The sequence below is a fragment of the Giraffa tippelskirchi genome, chromosome 3, assembly GCF_054371585.1.
Source record: "Giraffa tippelskirchi isolate mGirTip1 chromosome 3, T2T-mGirTip1v1.2.pri, whole genome shotgun sequence".
NCBI classification, from domain to species: domain Eukaryota; kingdom Metazoa; phylum Chordata; class Mammalia; order Artiodactyla; family Giraffidae; genus Giraffa; species Giraffa tippelskirchi.
The window spans coordinates 4,283,360-4,310,964 of NC_137277.1; the positions used below are offsets into that span (position 1 = coordinate 4,283,360).

Here is a 27,605-nt window from a genome sequence, read left to right on the forward strand (position 1 = left end):
GATGAGCTGCCTGGGCTTGCAAAGAGATACCAAGAGAAAGGAGGCACTTTTATCGCCATTTTACAAAATGCTTCAGGTCACATGGCTGTAACCACAGAGGACAGACAGACTTCCAGGGGACAGACCCCTCCCCACATCCTCTGCTATAGCTCCTCTCTGAAGCACCTGATACCAGTATCTGATGCAGCTTCCTGAGTTGCTTTACAGATGCTAAAACCCCTCCAAATGGAAGGTATTCACTACTTGATGACCATAAGCGCAGTAGCCTCCAGGCCTCCGGGACCCTAAGGACAGATAATGCTGACCCGTAAGAGACAGCCCGCTTATACTCCCCGTCAGCCAGTCAGAGGACTGGTCACATACTCTGCTGTCTTCTTCCCTCGTGTGTGCGTGTTCAGTCACTTCAGTCATGTCTGACTCTCTGCGACCCCATGGACTGCAGCCCACCAGGCTCCTCCGTCCATGGGATTCTCCAGGCAGGAGTACTGGAGTGGGTTGCCAAGCTCCCTCCTTCAGGGGATCTCCCTGACCCAGGGATCGAACCTGTGTCTCCTGTGTCTCCTGCATTGGTAGGCAGATTCTTTATCAGTAGTGTCATCACCTGGCCTTTAGAAAACGCTTTCCTGCCACCCATGGCGGGGTTGGCGTGTTCAGAGCGCTGGCGGCCCGGAGGCCCTGCTCAGGGCCTGCAGGGACCGCTGCACTTCCCCGCAGCACCGTCTAGTGTCACTGGATGGGCTTTACTGTGCACAGGCAAGCAGACTTGATTTGCTTCGGCAACAGGCTCCTGGGTGACAGAGCGACATCCCACCCGGCTCTGCGTGGCTCCAAACTCCATATTGTCTTCAGTGGGTCACGCTGAGCTTAGCGCAGCCAAGAGTGGCCACTAATTGTCTAAGGAACAAAATTGTGAATCACAAAGGATGCCAGACAGTATACTGAAGACTCTCACGGTTAGTACTATTTTTTAAAGATTTTTGATGTGGACATTTAAAAAGTCTTTATTGAATTTGTTGCAACATTGTCCCTGTTTTATGACTGGGTTTGTGCCTCCTAGGCATGTGGGATCTTAACTCCCTGACCAGGGATCGAATCACCGGACTGCCAGGGAAGTCCCTCTCTCATTTTCATTATTGCAGGTAATGGGCTGTAAAAGAATACCCAATCAGTTAGCCCAAGAAGCCGCAGTGACATGTCCACCGCTTTCCACACTCTTCTTCATCTCAGCACAGAGCAATAAAGGAACCCCTGAGAGGCGCCATCTGGTTGGCCCCCTCAACCAGAACACCCCGCAGAGAGGAGCCAGGCTTGAACTTGGCTTCCATTTACTCCACAAATACCCAGTCCTTTCCTCAGACCCACTGGAGCCCGAGGGTTTCAAATGAGCCACAGGAAGAAGGCGCATTATTAAGAAAATGGGAAACAGTAAAAGTGGATTCTGACCAAAAGGCAACTCCTCCAAATGCACTGTGTTCCAAAACAGGACCAATTGGGAAGTTAGAACAAGGGTGGGCGGACCCAGAGGTCATGGAAAAAGTCTAAATTTAAGAGAAGTTCGAGGCTATCAAGAATGTTGTCCCTGCCTGCGTGTGACTTACCCAGAGACGCAGATGGGGGTAAGAATCTAATACTACTCTGCCTCCCATCCAAACCTTTGTTTCTGCTAGACTTTACCACGTCCTGGAGACTTGGGGGCGTGAACTAATAGACATGGAATTACTCACGGTAATAGTTTCCAGAGCGACTACATTACTTTTGGATTCTAAACACAGGTTTTGTTTCTAAAAGAAAACTATATTGTTTGTTTCTAATACTTGCTTTTTTTTTTTTTCTTTTTTTAATGCTCGTCTGGAGTTTTCTTCATGAAAGGCGGCAGTAGCAATATTGTTTTTCCCAAATAAAACTCATCCAAAAGGCCATTTAGCAACTTATTATGCATAAATGTAGCCACATTAAAGAAAGAATAAATGTAGCCGGATGCATGAAAGCCAGACTGTATGAGTTTATGTACGGTAGAGTAGTTTTCTTCAATTATCCTTTACACTGATCACTAGCTATCTTCTAACATTAAAATAATATTCTGTGTGCAAGACATTTAAAAGATAAAATATAATTACTCAAGTCATATATTAGCATATATATATATACATAATTGATTTATTTTTCTCCTTTCTGTTTCTTTCTCTAAATAGATAGAGACTTATTGATACTGTCAACTTAAATAGTTGCCACCTAAAAGTTGAGAGTTATGTTTAGTTTGGTGGAAATTTTTCAGACTTCCAGCCTGGTAGACAGCATCTCAAGGGATCCTGAGAAAAGTGCTCCGAGGAGGGGGGGGGGGAGCCAGGTTACATAGAAGTTTGCATAAGGGCTGGTAGTCTGAACATCAAAACATTATTGTTAATTAAAGAAAACCAGGTAGCGCAAGTTAAGGAACTTGGCGCTTTTCTGTCTGTAGGAAGATGCAAGTGTCTGGGCCACTGGACTCATGCCTTTCATGTGCCTCTCAGCTCTCCTGGGCAAGTACCCTGTGCTTCTCCACATCCTGGGCTCCCTGGGGCTCACAGGGGGTAGTGGCTGGTAGACAGCAGAGATTCTCCTTCTCTAGTGCCCTTCGGGCTCAGGAACTCACATGGAAGAGCTGGAATCACTGATGGCTGTGACGTCCTTGTTTACTGGCACGGCAGGAAATATTTCATTTCTCAATATTAAAATTGCTATGTCTATATTGACATTGATATAGACAGGTACATATACATACACACATACATATATATTTTGTGTACCATTTTCACTTAAAATGTCATAGGCTTTATTCCTATTTCCATGACTAAAATCCATTGCATAATCTCACGTAAATAAGCTATCTGAACATACATCGCTGTCTGCGTCTTTTATGCATTCTTTATTATAGGTTCTTAGGTGACGACTGTGGACGGGCTTGTCATTGCATAACAGTTAAGGAAACCAGTACCTATTGTCAGAGTGCACTAATTCACAACCTCAAATCATGTTTGAAGTAACAGTTCTTACAGCAGCCTTGTCAGCATGCATGTCAGTGCGCCATGTCGTGTCTGACCCTCTGCAATCCCATGGACCATAGCCCACCAGGCTCTTCTGTCCACGGGATTTTCCAGGCAAGAATACTGGAGTGGGTAGCCATTTTTCCCTCTAGAGGATCTTCTGAACAGAGGGATCAAACCCAAAGCTCCTGCACTGGCAGACCCTTCAGCATTGAGCCACCAAGGAAGCATGGATCCCACATGCTACAAGTAAAGGAGAGAAAACAAAATCCCACCTGTTACAAAAAAGATCCAAGATCTTTTGTGCCTGGATCTTGGCACAAAGACCTGGCACAGCCAAGTAAATAAATGGATTTTAAACAAGGATCTAGTTTGGATTGCCATATTTACACTTAAAGACTCTTCCATGACTGCCTAGCGTTGCTTTGTTTCTTATAATTTATCTTTATCATTAAGTTTCTGGAATGGAGAGTCTCTCCATCTTGGTTCACTAATAAAAATTTGAATTTTTATCCACTTCTCTGTATGCCTCCATTACATATTTTTCTGGTTTTATGTTTATATTACTGTGAGGTTAACAAAAGTATCGTCATACCAATTTTACAGGTAAAACAAACAAAACAAACAAAAATCAAGACAAGCGATAGAGACAGGGGGTTTTTCTGGACTCGAGCAGTGAATCAGACACCCTGCCTGCAAGCTCAGCCTGACCTCACCACCAGACCATGAAATCTAGATCCTGACCCAGAATTATTTAATCCAGCTGTGAGACTTAGGAAACCATTTCACATGCTGGCCTTCTAGTTAAAAATAACAATTCGTTTCCTACTGCATTTCAAACACTGCTGGTTTCCCCAAGATGCCTCATTGTCCCCCAAAAGCGTAAGGAAACTGTCAGCCCGCAAAGAGTGCCGCAACCTGCAGAAGGTAGGTTATTGTCTACTTACTTTCCCGCTGGATCCCTGGTGCACAGAAGAGGAATAAGAAAGCATCCAGGCGCTAATTTCTTAAAAATACCCAGTTAATCTTCATGCCGTCTTATTTCTTGAAAATTTCCCCATTTTCTAGATGAAGCATTAAGATTCAGGGCTTTACATACTTTTCCTAAAATAACTGAGAGAATGAGCGATAGAGTCAAATTTGGAAGCCGGCATTGTCAAGGTCAAAATGGATGCATTTTTTTTCCAATCTCCCCAAGTAACAGATATGCTTACCCGCCAGACAACCACGAGGGTTAGAGTCCAAAAAAGTGGGCTCAGAGTCAGGGGAAGAGATAGGGAGTGTGGGATGGACATGTACACCCTACTACATTTAAAATGGACAACCAAGGTCCCGCTGTCCAGCACAGAGAGCTCTGCTCAGTGTTATGCGGCAGCCTGGACGGGAGGGGAGTTTGAGGGCGAGTGGACACATGTGTATGTATGACTGAGTCCCTTTGCTGTCCACCTGAAACTATCACAAGCTTGTTAATCAGCTATACTCTAGTATAAAATTAAACAATTTAAGGACAAGTGAATAACCAACAATGACCTACTGTATAACAAAGGGAATTCTGCTCAATTTATGTAACGATCTAAATGGGAAAAGAATTTGAAAAAGAATAGATTCGTGTATATGTATAACTGAATCACTTTGCTGTGTACTTGAAACTATTACAACATAGGCTACCCTGCTGGCTCAGACAGTAAAGAATCTGCCAATCTGCCTGCAATGCGGGAGACCAGGTTCAATCCTTGGGTTGAGAAGATCCCCTGGAGAAGGGAATGGCAATCCACTCCAGGATTCTTGCCTGGAGAATTCCGTGGACAGAGGAGCCTGGTGGTCTATAGTACACTGGGTCGCAAAGAGAAGGACACGACTGAGCGACAAACACTTTCACTTTTCATTACAGCGTTGTTAATCAACTACACTCCAATATAAAATAAAAAGTGTAATAAAGAGAAAAGGAAAGAAAAACAAGTGGACACAAAGGCTAACTCTACCAGTGATTAAAAATGAGTTAAAGCAGGATAAGCATAATAGATGTTAATTTGAAAACTGCTTACAGATTGCTGCATTTTTGAGTCATCAAAGTATACTGCAAATTAAAACGAGATTTTCTGATTGATGGTTTGGTTCTGTAAGGAGACAGCCCTGCAGGATCTGTCGCCTACAGGATCGCACCGAGGAATCTGTGCTCATTTCACGTGGTGCTGGAGCATGACCGTGACTATGAGGGCCAGATTATTTCCATTTTGCCTCCTGACTTGCTCTTCATCCAGCCCTTTCCTAACATAGCGTGAACACAAAGGTCAATTTCCTGCAGTCAATTTGAAAAAGGCCAACTCTCAATTAACTTTGCAAAAGGGGTCAGAGGTGATGTGGAGGAATAAAATCCAGCAAGTAATGCAAAACACCCATTTCAGTTCCGAACTGAAGGGCCACTGCTTCCCCAACGCTGACTAGAGCTGTTGGCCAGGAGTAACTCAGACACATTTGCAATCCGTTGCTCAAATTGCATTATTTCTGTGACCCTCCTCGGTGGGCAGATCAATAGGGAAGGTATGGAAGACTAGTAACTGGAGAGAGTAGGAAAAAGCAGAAATAAGGAACATAGGGGTAATAGGCAAGCTAAACATTATTTTTAGGGTTATTATTATTTAGAATTTGCTAGAGTCTTTCCTCCAACCTCAAATGAATATGCACATTTCCCACTCATCTGTAATTGCCCTGCCAACTCCTGCAGATGAACTGCCAGTTCACGGGCCAAGCGGAGGCCTCTGCAAACTGTTGAAAGCCCATCCTATGCTCCCACACTGCCAGGGACCCCCTAAATCCAAACCCGTCAGGTCCCTCAGTGGAGAGGTTCACTGTGGTCTACCAAAATTAAAACCCCAAAATGCTTGCTGAGCCCCTAACTGTTGACATGGGGCAAACCCAGGGACTTCTCAGTTCGTCATGCTCTCTTAAAAAATGGCTGGGTCAACCTTCTTGAGTAAAGAACATGAAGGAGGGGGTGAGGAGTGGGTAAAAAGCACCATTCCACCTTTGATACAAATCCCCATAATCAAAACCACATTCAGCCAGCTCGGTCTTACCTCCAAACTCCCTCTGAGACGCTATAAACATTGGCAGACAATGCATATAATTAAGGTGGAGTATGTTCTCATAAATGTTTGTTTCCATCTGCTAGTTGTTTTAGCAAAGGTGGGGAGATTTCTTGTGGTCAGTCTGGAGAATTAGAAGAGGGATTCCCAAATCTCCCCTGAGAAGCAGCTCGGGAGAATGGCACAGCGACAGCACCAGAGTGTGCAGACTTGGGAAAGCCAAGAAAGATGGAGCTCAGGGTGTATTTTCCAGCCTTAACTGTCTGAGAGCCGGCCGGGTGCAGGAGAGACCTGACCAACTCCCCCCTCCTTTTTTTTTTTTGCTGTAAAGGAACATGGAGAGACTGGAGCATTGTTGTCTTTCAATACCAAGGTGGGGGAAGTGGGCAAAAGAAAGTCGGAGTGTTCTGGCACCAGAATAATTTCTCCATTACCTCAATTAGTTCCAATGATGTGGAAAAGTTCTGTCTGGAGAAATCAAACTAAACGTAAAATCGCCAAAGCTCTGGTGGTGGCGGCGTAGGTGTTGATACAGGCGTTAGTCAGCAATACTGATTGCAGTGAAGTCACTGGAGACTCCTGTCGCTGGAACCCGGGCAGAGAAATAAACTCATTAGTTCAGCCCCCTTTACAGAAACACGTGGTTTTTGACAGGGGCACCCATGCCACCTGGCCTCCCCTAGAAGATTCAGCTGTCTGCCCGTGGAGGGCACAGTTCACTGAGGCGTCTGGGAAAGAACTCTGTCTGGGTACCATTATTATTTTCTACAGAAACATAAATAAGTCCTCTTTCTCAAGAGCCACATTTGCCATTTGTTACGAGATGTTGGATTTTCTTTAGGGGAGTAACTGGTTCTTTGTGGCAATGGAGCCCAGAATTGAGGCTGGAAGGATGGAGCTGTGAGAGAGATGGTCTTCACACACAGGGACTCTGTGATGCTTGAAACTGACCATAAGCCTCCCATGGACCATGGGTATGAAGCTCCCCATTGGATGTTCAGTGATGGCTGGGTCACACCTGCCAGGCATAGTACAGGGCGAGTCCTAGCATTCGATTCGTGCATTGAGTGATCTAAAAATCAACTTAAGATTTCATTAGCAGAAGGAATTGAGACAAAATATATGGTTTTCTTTTTCCACCATGTTGCTATATGCATATTCCTTGGCTCTCTTCCATATAGAGCCACAAAGTGAATCTCTGGACTCTGCAAAGATATTCTCTCATGTATAGAGTTACATGCTCAGTCGCGTCTGACTCTTTGCAACCCCTTGGACTGTAGCCTGCCAGGCTTCTCTGTTCATGGGATTTTTCTAGGCAAGGATACAGGAGTGGGTTGCCATCTCCTACTCCAGAGGATCTTCCTGACCCCAGGGATCGAAGCTGCATCTCTTGTGTCTCCTACTTTAGCAAGAAGACTCTTTTACCACTCGCACCACCTAAGAAGTCCATAAATAGAGCTGTGTTAACATAATATGTATTCCTTAATGTTTGGAAGAATTGATAAAACTTGACCTGCTCTGCTCTGTGATGGGATGAACAATTCTCTCCGTGGTATATTTACCTCCCAGTCTAAGCACAACCTTCTTCAGGCAGTTGTTTTGATAAAAGGTTAATGAGGAGGACAACAGGCAGAAAGATGGATGGATAGACAGATGGATGGGTAGATGGATAGATAGATAGAACATATTGTCTACTTCCTTGGTGGTCATTGATTTATTATATCCCTAATACACACTTAGGTATTATACCCAGGTTATATAACTGAAGAAACTATCCCAGAGAGGTTGAGTAACTTTTCCAAAATCACACAGCTAGCAAGTGGCAGAGACAGAATTAAGCTTGGGAAGGAAGATCCCCCCAGCTCCACCCACCCTCTCACATGGCCTCTGCAAGCCCACGTCAGGCCACAGTTTCACTGCTTCTAAGTGCCTTGAATGTTAAGCCCAACGTCAAGGCGGGATCGAGGCTGCTATTACTTTATATACCATAGCGCAGAGATGGTAACTAATGAGTGGCTGATTGACAGAGGAGCTTCATATGTCTCCTCAAAACGACTTTTCCATTCTTTAACGTGACGTGGTGCATACCGATCGAATGTACCGACCAAATTGGAATTTCACACCCCAATCGGAACCCCGAGCCAGTTGGCCTCAGCCCAGTCCCTGAAAACTAGAAGAGTAGTTAACAGTGTCAGGAGCCCCCAGGGCACATGGTTAAGGAAGCCGAGTTCAGAATCATTCAAACTATTCCCTAGGATGTTGGAAGCTCCAGGCCTAGAAGCAAACTCTTCTCCCTTCAAGCCTAAAATTTTATTGGATAGATGAGAGTGATGAAAATATTACTCCTCCGCTTGGGAATTTCGACAATGTGGAGATGTTTTTGAAAATGGCATCGGAATTTTCCAGTTCCTAAAAAGAGACTTTTACAGCTTGATATAGACTAGGGCTTCTCTGGTAGTTCAGACAGTAGAGAATCTGCCTGCCATGCAGGAGAACCGGGTTCAATCTTTCAATCAGAACGACCCCCTGGAGAAGGGAATGGCAGCCCACTCCAGCATTCTTGCCTGGGAAATCCCATGGACAGAGGAGCCTGGCGGGCTACAGTAAATGGGGTCACAAAGAGCCGGACAAGATTCAGCAACTAACACACACCACACACAGACTAGGACTCCCTGCAGGAATCCAAATTAGACAGAGCCCCTCATCTGTAAATTTACCTCTGATTCCAAACTTTGTTAGTATTTTACTTTGTGGTTTAGTTGCTAAGTCATGTCTGAGTGTTTTGCAACCCCAAGGATTGTAACCTGCCAGGCTCCTATGTCCATAGGATTTCCCAAGCAAGAATATTGGAGTGGGTTGCCATTTCCTTCCCCAGGGCATCTTCCCAATGCAGGGATCAAACTGGAGTCTCCCATGTCTCCTGCGTTGGCAGGCGGGTTCTTTACTGCTTAGCAGCCTGGGAAGCCCTTAAGTTAGTATAGATTTGTTCATTCAACTAGCCTTCAGAACGCTAACCATCTTTCACATTATAAACAAGTCCTTATGAGTGAGAACAATAATTAAGTAATCATGCTATTGTACATTACCGCGTAAAAAATTCCACTGAGTCTATCAAGAAATGGCTATTTTAGTTATGTTTAGACTAAAACCTTGATTATCTACAGCAGTGTTGGAAAGGAGATTGCAAATGTACACAACAGCTTCAGATTAACTGGAAATGTCACACCAGGCTTTGATTTCCATACACCCTCACACCATTCTGTCCCTACAGTCATGTGATTTTTACATCACAGTGATTTTCATTGTAGATGCTAAATATCTAATTTATGTCCGTCTCATCATCCCCAAACGTCATAAGCAAGGCCACATCACCATGAAGAACCACATGATGGTAAAGAGCCTGGATTTACTTTACGAAAGAAGAACCTAGGTTCGGACACTGATTCTACTCTCTTCTGGGTGATCTTGGGCAAGCCACTTAGCCTCTCTGAATATCTAAAAGAAGGATAAAAATATTGCATATCTCACCAGATTGGTGAGAGAAATAAATCAGTACTCATTAAAAAGCACCCAGGGACCTCCCTGGTGGTCCAGTGGTTAAGAATTCGCCTGCCAAAGCAGGGGTCACGAGTTCGATCCCTGGTCCGGGAAGACCTCACATGCCACTGGGCAACAAAGACAGCACACCACAACCAGTGAGCCTGTGCTCTAGAGCCTGGGAGCCACAAAACCTGAGCCCGCGGTCACGACTACTGAAGCCCGCATGCCCTAGAGCCTGTGCTCCACAACAGAGAAACCACCGCAATGACAAGAGCAGCCCCTGCTCGCCACAGCTAGAGAAAGCCCGCGCGGCATCAAAGACCCAGTGCAGCCAAACACAAACAAATACATAGACAATTAAAAAAAAAAAAAGGCGCTTAGCACAGTGCCCAGCACAGAGTGACGGTTTATAAATGCCAGCTATTCCTACGAGTATATTCTCTTCCACAAATAATTTTGTGCTGAACACTCAGGAGAAGCTCAATATAAACGTGATAATTTGTAACATGAGGGAGACGATAATCACAAATTGGACTACAATGCAGAGTAATTCTGGGAATTTAAAATGATTTTCTTTTTTAAAAAGTGCCTCCCTTGTTACCCGATTGTTCCCCAGTCTTTCTCGTTCCCCTATTTTATACTTTACTCAAGGCATCGTTTCACGTTCCAGAATATTAGACTCTTATAGGTATTCAGAAGCCCCAGGAGAAATGGAATACATTTACAGACCCATAAACATCTAAATTAGTGCTATAAATGGGAAATAAAGTCTATAGTTGGAGGGTGCCCAATACATAATATGTTGTGGCAAAGAAGAGACTTCCTTTCTGGTGGCTGGAAAATCTATTTGCTCTAAGTATTCAATTTTCAAATGGATAATAAAAATAAATAATAGGCATGCTTCTGCTTAAATTGCACCTTTCATGGGAGATCTCAAAGACTCTTTCAACTGTTAATTTACGACCTCTGGGGAAAAGTAGGTGGCAAGTAATACCTTTCTTCCTCAAATGGAGAAACAGACATAGAGAGGCCCGAGTGACTTGTCCAAGGGCACAAGGCAGTCCCCAGCTTCAAGCAAACCAGACCGGCTCATAAGAAGAAAATGCAGAGACACTCTCTGCAAATGATTAAAACCCGTGTTTGTTGTTGTTCAATCACTAAGTCATGCCCTGCTATTTGTGACCCCATGGGCTGCAGCCCACCAGACTCCTCTGTCCGTGGGATTTCCCAGGCAAGAACACGGCAATGGTTGCCATTTCCTTCTCCAGGGATCTTCCAGACCCAGAGCTCAAACCTGAGGCTCCTGCTTGGCAGGTGGATTCTTTACCACTGAGCCACCAGGGAAGCCCAAAACCCATATTATTTGACTATAAAGCCAGAGACATGTTCTAACATGGGTTGTACAACTGTTATACAACTAATACTATTTTTTGTTGGTATACCAGTTGTCTGATTCCTCAAAACCAACAATCCCTGAAGTTTTGTGGTTTATATCAGTAAATGTTGATTCTTTCTTATGCCTCTGCAGAGGAGCTGAAAGTGTCTAGGCCAAGCTCAAGGCTGAGTTCAGCCATGTAGCAAGCTAGTCTGTATCTTCTCCTCATGTCTCTCAGTTCACATGGAACAGGGGTCTGGCCAGGGCAAGATCATCTCATGGCAATGGCAGAGGAACAAGAAAACAAACCCCCACCATACAAGGAAATCATGCCTTTTCTCCTAATCCTATGTGCCACAGTAAGTCCATGACTGAACTGTAACAGAAGGATGGAGAAATACTCCCTCCCCATCATGAAGCTGAAAAGCCACATGGCCACGCCTCAGATCAATTTCCTTGGAAGTACCCCACCCCCATGAAAGGAAGAGAAGGGAGTGAATGCTCCTAAACAATCATCTTATTTACCACCATCAACTCTTTCTCATTATTAATATTTCCAACTCTTCATATGTGCTAGACTGGGGCCAATTCACATGCTTCTGTAATTTCTCCTGGACCAGTGTCTTGATCCCTGGCTTGGAAGGGTGCGGCTTACATAAGATAGCAAATACCTCTTGTCATTTATTAGTATCTCCTTGATACCAAATTTAAAATGCTTAGCAGAGATTTAAGAAGAAATCAGCTAATAAGGAAATAATGTCAATCAATTTGGATGAAATTGCATGAGGTAGATCCACGTGAATAACTTCAGTGTATGGTCTATTCACAGATGCTCTTTCATGCCTGAAATTTCCAAGGAGCCAGAAATGCTTGATGTCTGTAAAAGGTGCCATGAAATGTTTTCAGCAAATGGATGCTTGCTGCAGATGAGATCTCATTCACTACTGGTTCTACGTCCGCAAAGCCTCAGAAAACTCAGGAAGTCCAGGATGCCACGAGAGGATTCTCTCTTGTATCTTGCATCCTGTTTTGAATCTGCATCCCCCAAAGTCATTCCCTGCTACCTCTACTCCCCTCCTCCAACCCCAGGTCGCTTCTCAACCTAGACCAAAATTTCCAGCTTTAATACACATTGTTGCTGTTGCTGTTCAGTCGCTAAGTTATGTCCGACTCTTTGTGACCCTGTGGACTGCAGCACACCAGGCTCCTCTGTCCTCCACTCGCTCCCGGAGTTTGCTCAAACTCATGTCCATTGAGTCGGTGATGCCATCCAACCATCTCATCCTCTGTCACCCCCTTCTCCTCTCACCCTCAATCTTTCCCAGGATCAGGGTCTTTTCCATCGAGTAGGCTCTTCACATCAGGTGGCCAAAGTATTTGAGCTTCAGCTTCAGCATCAGGATATTCAAGGTAGACTTCCTATAGGATCCACTGGTTTGATCTATGTTCGCTGAGAATTAGACCTTTTCTTTGTCTCTCTCTCCCGCTCTCCTTCTCCCTCTCCGTCCCTCCCTTCCTCCTCCCATCTCTCTCTCTTTCTCCTCACACTATGCAGAGCCAAACAAAAAGGACCAGGGCTCCAGTCTAGTCTGAATTTTCTAGACTGTGATGAGATTTAAAGAAGCTGCACTTATTTTAGATGAGTGATGAGACTTCAGGACATGAAAAGATTTCCCTGCCCTGCAAGGCTCCTGCAGGGCCAGCCTAGCTGTAAGGGGCAAGAAAGAAGACCGGCCATCCCCTCACACTCTTGTCAAGTCCGGCTTTCTCTCCGAGGCAGCAGCATCTCCTCCATCCACATCACTGCCAACCCCTGCCTCCAGGCTCCATCTGAATCACTTTCCTTTCTGGTGAAATCTATAGGTTCCTGCCCAGAGAAGAGGGACTCCCACTGAGTCAGGACTCCTTCTCCAGGTTATATATGTCACAATTTTCCATGCTTTTAACAAGACTCAATTAAAAATTAATCGGCCCAGCGCGGCAATTTGAGAGGTAATTGTTTCTTTTTCTGACTCCATGGCCATGGGCTAAAAACACACCCAGAACCTAAATTAATCATCTAATTGGGATTTTTCCATTCTCCAGCCACTCAGCCTTCCAGGGGTCCCTGCGACATGCTACCTGACCTCAATAATTAGATTGCCCTGGTGCCCACTCTGTGGCTTTCTGGCTTACTTTCCCTTCCAACACCCTTTAGTAAGATGGAAAATAGCCATGTAGACTGTTTACCTGGGTCTTCTCCAGTGACCAACAGCCTTTATTTTCAGAAGCTAAAACAGCAGTCATGAGGAAATACTGAAAACAACGGGGCAGGTTACTATAGTCAACTTAGTCTGTAATAGCGAAAGTTGGTTTCGACATAATGGCAGTCCTGCATGGTTAAAGAAAGCACGGTCTATTCGTCCAACATGTAGTCTATACATACAGCAGGAGCAATACAAAGATATAAGAACTGTTATGTTTACAACTACAGAATGTTTTCCACATCAAACCATGTACATCCTCATTTAATACTCAGGGCAACTCTGCAAATTATCATATTCTCTCTCAAACAAATAAATCTTTTGAGTAAAAGAAATTAGGTAAATAACAGAAGTATTTGTGTGTTCGCACATAGTAGCTAACACACACACTACCTTTATACTGACTCAATATAAGAAATACGTTTTGTTTACTCTTCTCAAATTCAAGATTAATAGCAATCTTTTGGTTTCCATAATGAAAGATGGTGAAGGCTTATATTTTATTATTTCATTTGTTAAACCTTGGCAGGAGTCTTGTGCTTTCCTAAAGAGATGGTATGAAAGAGCCTATGTATCTTATTTTTTCTTAAGTTGCTACCTTGGGAAAAACTAATCAAATGTTTTCACTATGTTCTTCACATAGGTTCATCCATCATACACTAGAAATGAAAAAAAAAATGTTTTGAAGGATTTGGAGTGATATTTATCTAAATGGAAGATTATTCCTTATGTATAGAATTATTATTCAGAAGACAAAGCTTACGTTCTCTTTCCTCCATAAAATGAAACAGTAAAGGATGTGTCTTCATCATACATGGTTCTCTCTGGATACGCTCAGACTATGAATTTATAACTTCTTGCAAACTTCTGCTATTCTTCAAAGCTTCTGTGATCCAAAATCATATCTGGCACCTTGTAGGTAATTAAGAAATTAATTTTAATTGAATTGATCTAACCATACCCTTAAATCTCACACCAATAACTATTTTAAATGATACCAGTGATACATATGTGTTTTGTCGACTGTAAAACAATATGCACACATTAGGTATAAATATTAATAACAATTATAAACATATGTCTGTATTTGAGATTAAGTTAATAGTATCAAAAGAGCTGTTCTTTTCTAGCCACTAGGATTTATTCTGCCAAGGCAACCAATCTCTTCACAATAGTAAATGTAGCTTTGATGAAACCTATTCCTTACAGTTGCATGGAGTAATGAAGGCCATCATTTTAATTTACTGGGATTATTTATAGGTGTATAAAGAACAGTGCCAATTCTCTTTCAAAACTATTTATCAAAAAAGCAAACAAATAAGGTAGTGTACCAGTTTTATGTGTTCCAATAATCTTACATTTTATGTGTTCTTGAATCTTTACAATGGAACTATCCTATTACTCAAGGGCTTCCCTGGTGGTTCAGATGGAAAAGAATCCACCTGCAATTCAGAAGACCTGGGTTCGATCCCTGGGTTGGAAAGATCTCCTTGAGGAGGGCATGGCAACCCATTCCAGTATTCTTGCCTGGAGAATCCCCATGGACAGAGGAGCCTGGCAGGCTACACTGCAAAGGGTCGAAAAGAGTTGGACATGACTGAGCAAATAAGCACAGCACATTATATTACTCAAAGGCCCTACTTGCCTTATGAAAGAGTCCTGGCTCTAGGAAAAAAAGTGCTTACAGGCATGCCTCTTCATCCCACTGGACATATTTTCCAAACAAGTAATTCTGCTTTTACTAGCTTCATCTCAATCTTGAATAAGACAATCACTTATGCAGACAAACCATGGGGATTTTGCATTTAGTCTAATCAAGACAGTCAAACCGTACTAAGAAGTTTCAACAGCATTCGCTTTATGCATAATGGAAGGTGAGGACAAATCCAATCATTTTTAACTGCAGTATAACTGTTTCACAACGTTGTGTTAATCTCTGCTGTGCAACAGTATGGATCAGCTCTCAGTAGACACGTGTCCCCTTCCTATTGAGCCTCTCTCCCCCGTCCACCCCACTCCTCTAGGTCATCACTGAGCACTGAGCTGATCTCCCTGTGCTATATAGCAGCTTCCCACTAGGTATTTCTATTTTACACATGGTAAAATAGTGTGCGTGTGTGCACGCTCAGTCGCTTCAGTCATGTCTGACTCTGAGACTCTAATGGACTGCAGTCAGCTAGACTCCTCTGTCCCTGGGATTTTCCAGACAAGAATACTGGAGTGGGCTGTCATGCCTTCCTCCAGTGGATCTTCCCAAGCCAGGGATCAAACCTGTGTCTCCTGAATCTCCTGCATTGCGCGCAGATTCTTTATGACTGAGCCACCGGGGAAGCCCCCAATAGTGGGTCTCTGTAATTTTTTATTTTACCTAATTTACTGTGTTCTGTACAATTCAGAGCTCACACTGTCAGCTCTCAAATCTTATCTGAACAAAATAAAATTATTTCTGAAGCTGCTAATGACATATTAGAGATGGCATGGATATCATTCTCCCCACTACCTATTAATCCTAACAGTCCCAAGATTTTATTAGCAATGTCCAGGCAAAGCATCTCCCTGGAAAGAAGAATTTGCAGCTGGCAGGAAGCTCTAGCCTCTTTCTGTTCATATCAGGAAAAACTCATGGGGACTCCCAAAGACCTCTGACCTTTTCTCCAGGGTCGTGGTTGCCTCAGGGGCCTTTCCCTGTCGAGAAGGAGCCACCAACCTCCTTTCCCCCGGTCCTTCCTCCCTCCCTGCCCAGGCTCACCTGTGATCACCCAGGGTAGGAAGAGACGAAAGCCCTCCCCAGGCTCTGATAACAGGGTTGCCTGACTGTAATTACAGGCTTTCGCTTCCCAGCTATCCAAACGACAGTCACAGTCGAGACTGAAACTCCTTGGTCAGATGGAATCAATTACTGGGCAAAATTGGGAGGTTAATTTTCCCCAGAATGAGATATGCCTTTTAGCTTTGCCATCTCTTCAACTCCAGCTGGTGGCTTATTTGGTCGCATTGTTCTCAGGCCATAGGAACCAAGTTCTATTAGGGAGGATTTCCAAAAGAGTTGATTTGAAAAGGAAACTCCATCAGCCCTCAAACTCAATACCCACTGAACAGCAGGCTGTTATTAACCAAGCAGCATGGGTGGATAATCACCAGGATTCACAGTGGATGGACATGAGGTTAATCCAATAGGAAGTGAGAGAATTTTCCAATACAGCATCATTCACCGGAAGGACTGATGCTGAAGCTGAAGCTGCAATATTTTGGCCACCTGAGGCGAAGAACTGACTCATTGGAAAAGACTCTGACGCTGGGAAAGATTGAGGGCAGGAGGAGAGGGGACTATAGAGGATGAGATGGTTGGATGGCATCACCAACTCAATGGAGATGAGTTTGAGCAAATTCCGGGAGATAGGGAGGACAGAGGAGCCTGGTGTGCTGTAGTTCATGGGGTCGCAAAGAGTCAATAACAACCATTTCCTTTCTGAAGTCCCCCTGACTATAAGGTAGCAAGACCCAGTATGGGCGAAGCCTTCCCTTTTGGAAACTCCCGTGAAAATAAACCAATTCTTTCATTAGAATAACTTTCTAAGTATGATAAAGCATCTCTTTGAAAACAAATAAAACAACCAGTATTCATCTCCTCCAAATGGATTTGCCTCTTCTGGATGGTTTAATTTAAAAGTAAAAATTGCTTCCATTTAATGAGAATATAAATAATATAACAAGAATAATGATAACAACAGTGACCAAAATGTATCCAACCTATCCCATGTTTCGGGAAATGGTATTATTTTTTTATTTTCATGAAAACTGTCCCAAACAGAAGTGCTGAGAAGCTGGGAAACTCACTCAGGTTTACCTGACTGTGAGCAAGGGGCCAGAAGATGAACCCAGGGGACCTGACTTCAGAGTCTATGATCTAAAATCTCATCACCTTGTAAACTGTATCACTCCATACGCTCATAAATTCCAAAATGAGAGATTCTCTCAACACTTTCAGGGGAGGGGGGGCGGGATGAAGCATAGAGATACTCTTTAACTTATTCTATAAGTGAATGAAGCTGCTATTCCACACCACGTCCGTCAGACTCAAAAGCCTGAGCTTATGCATTAAAAACTCTACAGAGCCTCTGCAAAGAGCCACTTTTGCAAGATCTTGAATGAGAGCTAAATCATTGGTATGTGTGTGTGGTGTCATGTCCAACTCTTTTCAACACCCTGGACTATAACCTGCCAGGCTCCTCCTGTCCATGGGATTTTCCAAGTAAGAATACTGGAGTGGGTTGCCATTTCCTGCTCCAGGGGATCTTCCCAACCCAGGAATCGAACCTATGTCTCCTAAATTAGCAGGCAGATTCTTTACTACAGTACTACCTGGGAAGCCCAAATCATTGGTTTTTATGTTCTTACATTACATGCCATTACATTAATCCTCTTTAGGACTATGGCTAGACCAAATTTAGTGGATTTATATGACTCCTATGATAATGTTATATCTTTACATTTTATCTGAAATCCTATACAGATGATTCTGTCACCCATCTCTTTTAAGAAGATACTCCCATAAGTGAGCACACACCTCAACAGGAAATAGACATTGAGAGTTCATATAGCTTGTAATACAATCTTTAGAATTAAAAAGTGATGTCATATCTGCTACTGAAACTCCACATCCTTATAATATCTGATAAGTTTAAAGGCAGGTATTTCTTATTGCCCTTCAGTCTCTGGGTCAGAAAAATACCAGCCTTGGGCATCTGCTAATTGTATGCCATTCATTAGAAGCAGGGGTTTCCCAGGTGGCTCAGTGGTGAAAAATCCACCTGCCAATGCAGGAGAAGTACGTTCAATCGCTAGGTTGGAAGATCCCCCGGAGAAGGGAATGGCAATCCACTCCAGTGTTCTCATCTGGAGAATCCCATGGACTTAGAGGAGGCTGGCTGGCTACAATCCATGGGGTCACAAAGAGTCAGAAATGCCTGAGAAACTACACAACAACAATAATAACAACATTAGAAGTAGAACTCGGCGGGTTCATTCAACCCTTAGAAAACATTTCCTGAGTTTCTATTGCATACTAGCATGGTTTGGTGGTTGAGTCGCTCAGTTGTGTCCAACTCTTTGCCATCCCATGGACTGTAGCCCACCAGGCTCCTCTGTCCATGGGATTCTCCAGGCAAGAACACTGGAGTGGGTTGCCATGCCCCCTTCCAGGGGAACTTCCTCGTCCAGGGATTGAACCTAGGTCCCCCACATTGCAGGTGGATTCTTTACCATTTGAGCCACCAGGAAAGCCCTTTCTTTCCCTAAGGAGTATATGATTCTAATAAAGGCATTTATGAGATAAAAATGTGATCAAGGGGAAAACAATCAGTTCAGTTCAGTTCAGTTGTAGCACAGTTGTGTCCGACTCTGCGACCCCATGGACTGCAACATGCCAGGCCTCCCTGTCCATCACCAACTCCCAGAGTTTACTCAAATTCATGTCTATTGAGTCTGTGATGCCATCCAACCATCTCATCCTCTGGCGTCCCCTTCTCCTCCTGCCTTCAATCTTTCCCAGCACCAGGGTTTTCTCAAATGAGTCAGTTCTTTGCATCAGGTGGAGAAAGTATTGGAGTTTCAGCTTCAGAATCAGTCCTTCCAATGAATATTCAGGATTGATTTCCTTTAGGAAGGACTGGTTGGATCTCCTTGCAGCCCAAGGGACTCTCAAGAGTCTTCTCCAACACCACGGTTCAAAAGCATCAATTCTTCAGTGCTCAGCTTTCTTTATAGTCCAACTCTCACATCCATACATGACTACTGGAAAAACCATAGCTTTGACTAGACGGACCTTTGTTGGCAAAGCAATGTCTCTGCTTTTTAATATGCTGTCTAGGTTGGTCATAACTTTGCTTCCAAGGAGCCAGCGTCTTTTCATTTCATGGCTGCAGTCACCATTTGATTGTTTGAAAACAATCAAAACTGAAATAGATAAAACAGATCAGTTTTCTTTCATTTTTGGAAATGGGGGTGGTATTTACATTACAGCAGAACTCTTTATAGTTCATATATAAATTATAGAATTCATTATAAGAACTTATTCACCAGCATAATATTCTGGATCCCAGATTTCACAAAGTGAAGCTCACCTGTATCGAAATGATGTCTGGGACGTCCCTGGGGGTCCAGTGGTTAAGAATCCACCTGCCAGTGCAAGGGGCATGGGTTTGATTCCTGGCTGGGGAAGATTCCACATGCCTCAGGGCAACTGAGCCCACGCACCACATCTGCTGGGCTTGTGCACCAGAGCCCAGGCCCTGCAACGAGACGCCACCGCAAGGGGAAGCCCGAGCACAATGAAGAATCGCCCCCATTTGCTGCAACTAGAGAAGCCGGGGCACAACGACCAAGACCCAGTGTAAGTCTAAGTCTAAGTCGCTTCAGTCGTGTCCGACTCTGTGTGACCCCATAGATGGCAGCCCACCAGGCTCTGCCATCCCTGGGATTCTCCCGGCAAGAGTACTGGAGTGGGGTACCATTGCCTTCTCCCAACCAAGACCCAGTACACCCAAAATAAAAAATAAATTAATAACTTTTCTATAAAAAATGAAATGACGTCTGAGCTGATACTATACAGAATCAGCTAAGAGGACATTCTATTCTCAGCAGACACTGAGAAATAGTGCTTTGTTTAAACCCAAAGAAACACACACACATCCACACACACCCGGCTTGTGTCCCATTCCTCTTTAGACCGGCGTAACGCGACTTCTGGATTCAGAAAGGATGGGGCACCGTATGGCTCCAAATCTCCATTCCTTTTCTTCCCCTTACTCTGAACCCTGACTGTTCTTCTCACGGGCTATGTTTTCTTCCTTGCAAAAGGTAGTTCCCAGTAAGAGCAGGAATACAGGTGCAGCTTGAGCGTTGACTTTCCCCAGTTACAGCATCTTTAGTGTGTAGGTGTAGAAGCAGCCCTTGTAAAAGGGGCTTTCTCATTATTATTATTTTGTGGTCAAAAGGTTGCATACACTAATTTTTTTTTGCTGCTGCTAAAGCTTAGAAAGGGTGGAAAGCAAAATATTTTGATAATTATTCAGGCCATCAGGTTACATAAGAGGTTCCGCAGCTTTCTGCATCAGACTTGAACAGTTGAAACCACAAATTCTGTTTTTGCAGCCATAAAACATTTGTGGCAAAAAAAAAAAAAAGAGAGAGAGAGAAAAAATAATAAAATCCATTTTCCATTCGCTTGAAACTTATAAAATTTAATGTGGTGAAAAATGACAGTTTATTCCCCGAAGGAAACGGCTCGGAGCCATGTTTCAGGGGCAGGGTGTGGAGACAGCCGTGCACATTTGCAGTTCTTGAACACTGCAAGAGACCTGCATGCTGCAAGAGGGTGTCGCAAGGCAAAACGTCTAAGTGAAAAGGTAATAAGGCCTTGATCTAAAAGGAAAAGCTGTGCTTTCTCACTGAAATCACCAAGCTGCAATAAACAGCAGAGGATCACACATCAACGTGAGAAATAGATGCAGACAGACACACACCTGTGTGTAGATGTCCCCAGGCAGGACTGATGACATTTTGCTCTTTTTTTTCAGACTGGAAAACATTGAATTATTTTTTTTCTTACAGATAAGATGGCATTTAGTTGTGATCTCTGTAAAACACAATATTCACATAATATTTGTCTCTTTATGATGTCTTTCTAGAAGCAAAATCAAAGCATCTGATGTTGAGTAGCGAGAATATAAGCTCTGGGCCTGTAAGTAACTGGAGGAATAGCTGTAGATTTGTTCTTTAACTCATCCAGCCTGGATTATTTTTCTGTAAAGTTAATGGTTGGACTAAGTGACTTCTAAGCTCAATGCTTAAAACTGGAATATAATTGCTCTACAGCGCTGTGTTAGTTTCTGCCGTATAATTAAGTGAATCAGCTACATGTAAACATAAATCCCCTTCCTCTTGGAACTCCCTCCCACCCTGCTCCCTCTCCTACCCCTCCAGGTCATCACAGAGTACCGAGTTGCCTGCGCTATATGGCAGCTTCCCATTAGCTATCTATTTGACACATGGTAGTGTATATATTAGAGAAGGAAATGGTAACCCACTCGAGTATTCCTACCTGGAAAATCCCATCGACAGAGGAGCCTGACAGGTTACTGTCCATGGAGTCACAGAGAGTCAGACACGACTGAACACGAGGCACATGCTGACTACCTAGTCTGCATACGCATCAGTGCTGCTCTTCCGGTTGATGCCACCCTCTCCTTTCCCCTCTGTGCCCATATTTCATTCCTGTGTCTGCATCTCTATTTCTGCCCTGCAAACAGGTGCATCTGTACCGTTTTCCTAGATGCCACATATATGCATTAATTATGATATTTAACAAAGAGGGGGGGAGCAGAGGATGAGATGGTTAGACAGTATCACCGACTCAGTGGACATGAATCTGAGCAAACTCTGGCAGTCAGTGAAAGACAGGGAAGCCTAGCATGCAGTATGTAGTCCATGGGGTCACAGAGAGTAGGACATAGTGACTCAACAACAATTAAAATTCTATTGGAATTTTTAAAAAGGATAATTGTCAAGTCAATGGAGCTTTGAACCAAGTAACAAGTAGCCAAGTAACTGAAAACAACGACTTTGACTATACCTGAGTGAAAATGAATATTACATGTGGCTTGTGGAATGTCTGAGTCCCACGACTGCTATAGTCATATATTTAATGTTTGACCATGTATATCTGTTAGCTGTTGCCACAAAGATGCTAAGAAGCCACTCCAAAACTCCGTGGCTTAAAGCAATACGCATCTATTACTGCTCCAGGGTCTGTGGGTCAGCTGGGCAGTCCTTTTGATTTGGAGCAGGTTCGGGTGCCCTCCAATGGGTTTTGGGTTTGCTTATAATTAACTGTTCATGAGGTTCGCTAGCAGACCAGCTGGGGGATGCTTGCAACAGGATGGCCTCACTTACGTGTCTCGTGATCCACTGTCTGGCGACCGAAGTGACAGAGGTCATACAGGCAAATGTTTCTCATCATCAAGGAAAGTAACAGAAGTTTGTGCTCGTGGAGCATGGGATGTGTCCTGGGAGAGAGGAGAGATGAACAAGGCCACTTAAAGCACATGCTCAGAACTGGCACCTTGTCATACTCACCGTGTGTGCCTGGTAAAGGCAAGTTGCAAGGCAGTCCAGGTTCTAGGGATGGGGAACCAGAGACCATATTTTGAGGAGAGCCGCTGGGAAGTCACATAGTAATATGAGTGGATTTGGGAGGTGTGGTAATTGACTATACCTGGACACTGGTATGGCTGAAAGTATGACCTTTATTTTATTTTCTAATGGTAAAAAATGGGTCCCTACCTGGAGGAAGGATGGGGATAAACGATAGTTAGAGCGTTGGGGATGGACATGTACACGCTGACATATTTAAAATGGACAACCAACATGGTCCTACTGTTGGTACAGAGAACTCTCTATGTTATGAGGCTGCCTGGGTGGGAGGAGAGTTTGGTGGAGAATGGATACATGTTTATGTAAGGCTGAGCTGTTCTGCCGTGCACTTGAAACTATCACAACATTGTTAGCTGGCTATACAGAATATAAAAAAGTTTTGTGTTAAAAAGGGTATCTCTACTCCCATAGGCATTGTCTTCCACTGATTTTTTTTTTTCCTGTGTAATCCCCTTTTTGTCATTTAGTTGCTAAGTCGTATCTGACTACTTTGCAGCCCCATGGGCTGTAGCCCGCCAGGCTCCTCTGTCCATAGGATTCTCCAGGCAAGAATACTGGAGTGGGTTGCCATTTCCTTCTCCAGGGGATTTTCCTGACTCAGAGATCGAAGCCATGTCTCCTGCTTGGCAGGCGGACTCTTTACCACTGAGCCATCTGGGAAGTCCATAATCCATTCTGCTTACCACCATTCAGCATCGTATCTGGTCAAACCATAATTTGGAGCTAATTAATCCCAAATTCATTATTGTAACATTGACAATCTATCTACTTCTGGATTAATGGTGAGGAAACTTTCATCACAATTAAAAATATATAAATATGAATCTGAAATTGGTCCTAATCTACCTGTTATACAGAAAAGGATAGATATAATTCTTGTGCAGCCTGGAATCTAAAATATCAGTCACAATTAAAATCTAGAGATAGGGAAGATGTGAGATCATATACTATCTTTCTGCTATTCTTAGTTGATGATTTAATCTTTTGAGTCTCAATTAGCTTTTCTTCAAGAAAAATCCCTGAAATTTACTCATTCGAAGTGCCTTCTAATGGTATGTTCTATCATTGTACGTGGACTCAGTTTATCAACACTCCTAACTGGTACTGCAGCACCTATAACTTACTGAAGTCATAGAATATATTTTTTTAAATATTCTGAGTACTCACAGTATCTACATAAGTAAAAATACTCAAGCTATACAGTATAGACTGATGTCAATAAAGGGCTTTGAAGAAACTTAGCCAGGGACAAATCTTGAGCTGCATCAGATAAAGACTAATTTCATTCTATTGGGGCTTCCCTGGTGGCTCAGCGGTAAAGAACCTACCTACCAATTGCAGGAAATGCAGGTTTGATCCCTGGGTCCGAAAGATCCTCTGGAGAAGAGAATGGCAACCCACTCCAGTATTCTTGATTGGAAAAATCCCATGGACAGAGGAGCCTGGTGGGCTATAGTGCATAGGGTCACAAAGAGTCAGACCCGATTTAGTCGACTAAATGACAATAACAATTTCATTCTGGTAAACTTTATGAGTACTTTTCTTGCAATATGCCTGTGGAAAACATTAAACATGCTCTTCCATACAAATGTTCCCTAATACTGTAACTGATTTCACCAGTCATGTTCAAATCTTGCCTTATTATAACAGCCACTTTTAATCCTGGTAGATTAATATGACTAAAAGGAGAGAAATATTTGAGATCAAACACGGTAGGTAAACTTGTTATTTCTTGTCTCATTTTCTGTGTTATACCAAAAATAGCTGGTAAATAAAAAGATAACAAAATAATTATTATAGTTCATAAACATTGTGCCATAGAAAAAATATAATTGACATACAGATGTAGACCATTGCTTTCCTTTCTAGAATGAGTTCTAGTGATGTTTACGGGAATGAGACTTACTTTTATACTCATCATGTCCATAAACCTTTTAAAAACTTCAAACCATTTAAAGACACAAGGTGAAGAAAATACATTAGAAATTTCCCGATAATGAACTATAAAAATATAATATTACCAACTTAAAAGCAACATTATTCTCCTCCTTGTTAGAATTTAGCACTTTTCAGTATTAGATACAATTAAAAATATCTTTGAAGAATATAACTGAGTCTTTTCAATTTGAGAAGAAAAATGTGATGCTTGAAATACTAGCTAATGTGCAAATACAAAAACTGAAAAGTAGCTAAATATAAGACAGAGACACCCGAAGAAGCGATTTCTTTGGCATTTTAAAAGCTGGTCAATACCAAAGCCACAGTTTTTTTGTGGATGCAGATGTGTTCCTAAGAGTGTTTCCAGCTGGCACAGCAGTGACAAGGTGCATATGCTTTTTCATACTTTTTGTTGTTTATACAAAGCTATTTTGGTTGACTCCACACAAATACAGGGAAATAGAAGCTTGAGGCCACCACTGGAATTATTCAAAAAACACAAAGAAAACCCATGTGTTTCATTCATACAGCAATTGGGGTGAATGTGGTTTTTGGCCAACATTTTCTAGAAAACCACTTAGACCCACAAATTTCTTCTGAGACCAGAGACACAGGCAGAATCCCAGATGACGGGTTTCACTGAGTCTGGAGACGCAGGTTTGTCCAGGTTGTCCAGTCCACATTTTCCTGATCTCTTGGAAGATCAGAGGAGGTTTACAGATAATATGGAACTAGGAAGCACTCAGGGGGCTTCCCAGGTGGCTCAGGGGTACAGAATCTGCCTGCTAATGAAGGAGGTGCAGGAGATGTGGGTTCAGTCCCAGGGTCAGGAAGATCCCCTGGAGGAGGAAATGGAAACCCACTCCAGTATCCTTGCCTGGAGAATCCCATGGACGGAGGAGCCTGGCGGGCTTGGTCCATCAGGTCTCAAAGGCTCAGACACGATTGACCTCACACGCATCACACAGGCAGCAGTGGATGCCTTTCACATTCTAGTGGGGTAAGAAATCCAGGCCGGCTGCCTCCAACTGCTCAGGACCGAGACCGCACCCATGGCTGTGTCTCGTGGCCCTTGCTTACACTAACAGCCCTGTGGTGCTCCCTGGGCCCTCATCCGGACTTCGCTATTCATGCCTGCGGAGGATCCCGAATAAGCCACTTAATCATGCCTTACCTCAGTTTCCTCACGTAGAACATGAAGATAATAGCATATAACTCACTGCATTCTTGTTAGCAGGAAATATATGATTGTACGTACAAATCTGCTTCCCATCGTGCCTGGAACGTTTCAAACACTACTGGGTTTGAAATGTCAGCTGCTGAATCGTTCTTTCTCATGTCATCATCATCATTAGTCATCTGCACCCAAACACATACAAAGAAGTCTGACCGTCGTAAATCTGACATCGACCTTACATATCATGTAAAACACTTATTGCTAAGAAAGGAATTCTTAGAGAATCCCTAATTGGAGAATTCCTCCTATGGAGAACCACCATTAATACTCTGGGCTCTGACGCTCATCTGTGGCAAATCAGTAAAGGGGACTGAGCATCATGTCAGTCGAGCTTGTCCTGGCCTCTGAAAGCACCATTAAGCCCTGGACTCCTCTATCAGCATCTCTGGAGCTCCACACCAGACAGTGGTGGAACTAAAGAAGGAGGAAAATCGCCCTGCACCAGACAGACGCATGACGCAGAGAGGAGCCAGCCATATTCACAAATAAATATCGTGCACGAATGCATCTGCACCAGCATCGGAAAACAGCAGGGTGGCCAAGAGGAGCGTGCTTACATTATGCCGAAGGGGGCTATGGAAGGCTTGACCCAAGAAGGGACACGCTGTCCACGTTTTGGAAGATGAGAGGAAGTCAACAAACAGAAAGACGGAGGAAAAAGGACTCTATATATAGAATAGCAGATACCAAGGGTAGACATAGACATCGCAGACATCAACCAAGTAACTTTCAAGCAGGAATTATGGGAATAGAGCTCTTCCCTCCTCAACTATGCAGAAAGCGAAAATGACTCAAAACATAGACCACAGATGCCTATGCAAACTTCAAGCCTAAAGAAAAGAAAAAAGAGACCCAAAAATAGCAAAAAAAAAAAAAAAAAAGAGAGAGAAAAGTGATACTTGCTTAGATAAGAGGACATTTTACTTGCTTTTGGAAAAAGAAAAAAATCTCTCCTTGAATGCCTTCTCTCCACCATCAGAATCTTTCTCTTTTTAATGGACCAGAGGAAACGAAGTAATATTTATTGTGTCTCTTGCATTTGCTCCTTACAAAAACGGCATTAGCCTCATATGGAAACACTTGGACAGGCCCCTGAAAATAATTCCTTAACCACAAACATGTCTTCTACTTGTCTGATCTCAAATTGTTCCAAGGGAGTATCACAATTTCAGGTCAACTTTAAGGATATGACAGGCGCTATCAGTCCATTAAAAATGAATGATATATGAGGGAGAGGCTGCAGGCGTTGGCACAGGAAGAGAGTCTGCAGCTGGGAGCCCCGGCCCGGGTCCCGGAGGGTGTCTGCCTCGCCGGGAACGTCCCTGTCCCACCTGAAGACTCTTGCTGGCAGCTCCGCCACACAGATGAAGGGAGGAACAATGGACCTTCTCTCTGTGTTCACCACCCAGATACCATCTCGGAACCTCAGTGCACCGTGATTACTGGGAGCAAAATAACCCAGATAGGGTTTCACATCCCAGCTCTGGATGCGGGAGTAACAGAGACGCAAGCACACAAACCACCCCTCTCGCCACGCCCCACCCCTCCTCGCCCCCCGCATCCACCTCCATGTTGCTCTTTTGCTTCTAACTGGCAGACACCTGATCCGCACGAGCCTTTGTTTTCAGAGCACACAGGCCGCTGGAGACCGACTGATACATGTGGGAAAGGAGCGCCACGTCACCGCACCTGTCGCGGGGGACGCCCACCCGCCCTCCCTTCCTGGGGCTCCATTGTTCACCACCTGATTCTGTTTCGGGAGCAGCAGAAGCCCAAAGTAGCCAGCATTCAACATGAACAGCTACAAAGGGGAGGCCAGAAAGCTTCCTTGTAGCTCTGTCTCCCAAAGCCTGCCCAGTGGCCTATTTCAATAGTAAGTGTAGCAATCCTATCTCTTTTCAGAGCTGCCGCTTGTAAGAACCACCAAAAAGTAACAACACAGGCATTTAT

The 27,605-nt window shown here is 43.6% G+C and overlaps 1 long non-coding RNA gene across 11 annotated transcripts in view; it reads right to left on the reverse strand.

Annotated features, from left to right (window-relative positions):
* Positions 1–27,605, reverse strand: part of LOC145543545 (uncharacterized) — a 448,599-nt gene that overhangs the window by 270,391 nt on the left and 150,603 nt on the right. For 3 of the 11 annotated variants that reach the window (XR_014080792.1, XR_014080787.1, XR_014080791.1), the window contains one exon: positions 22,220–22,332. This is a non-coding gene — a long non-coding RNA (uncharacterized LOC145543545). Of the gene's footprint in view, positions 1–3,970; positions 4,137–6,543; positions 6,695–14,030; positions 14,180–16,891; positions 19,223–19,389; positions 19,558–22,219; positions 22,333–25,676; positions 25,778–26,986; positions 27,145–27,605 lie in introns of those variants that run through there. The other 8 variants (XR_014080788.1, XR_014080789.1, XR_014080782.1 and 5 more) reach the window with 7 other exon arrangements.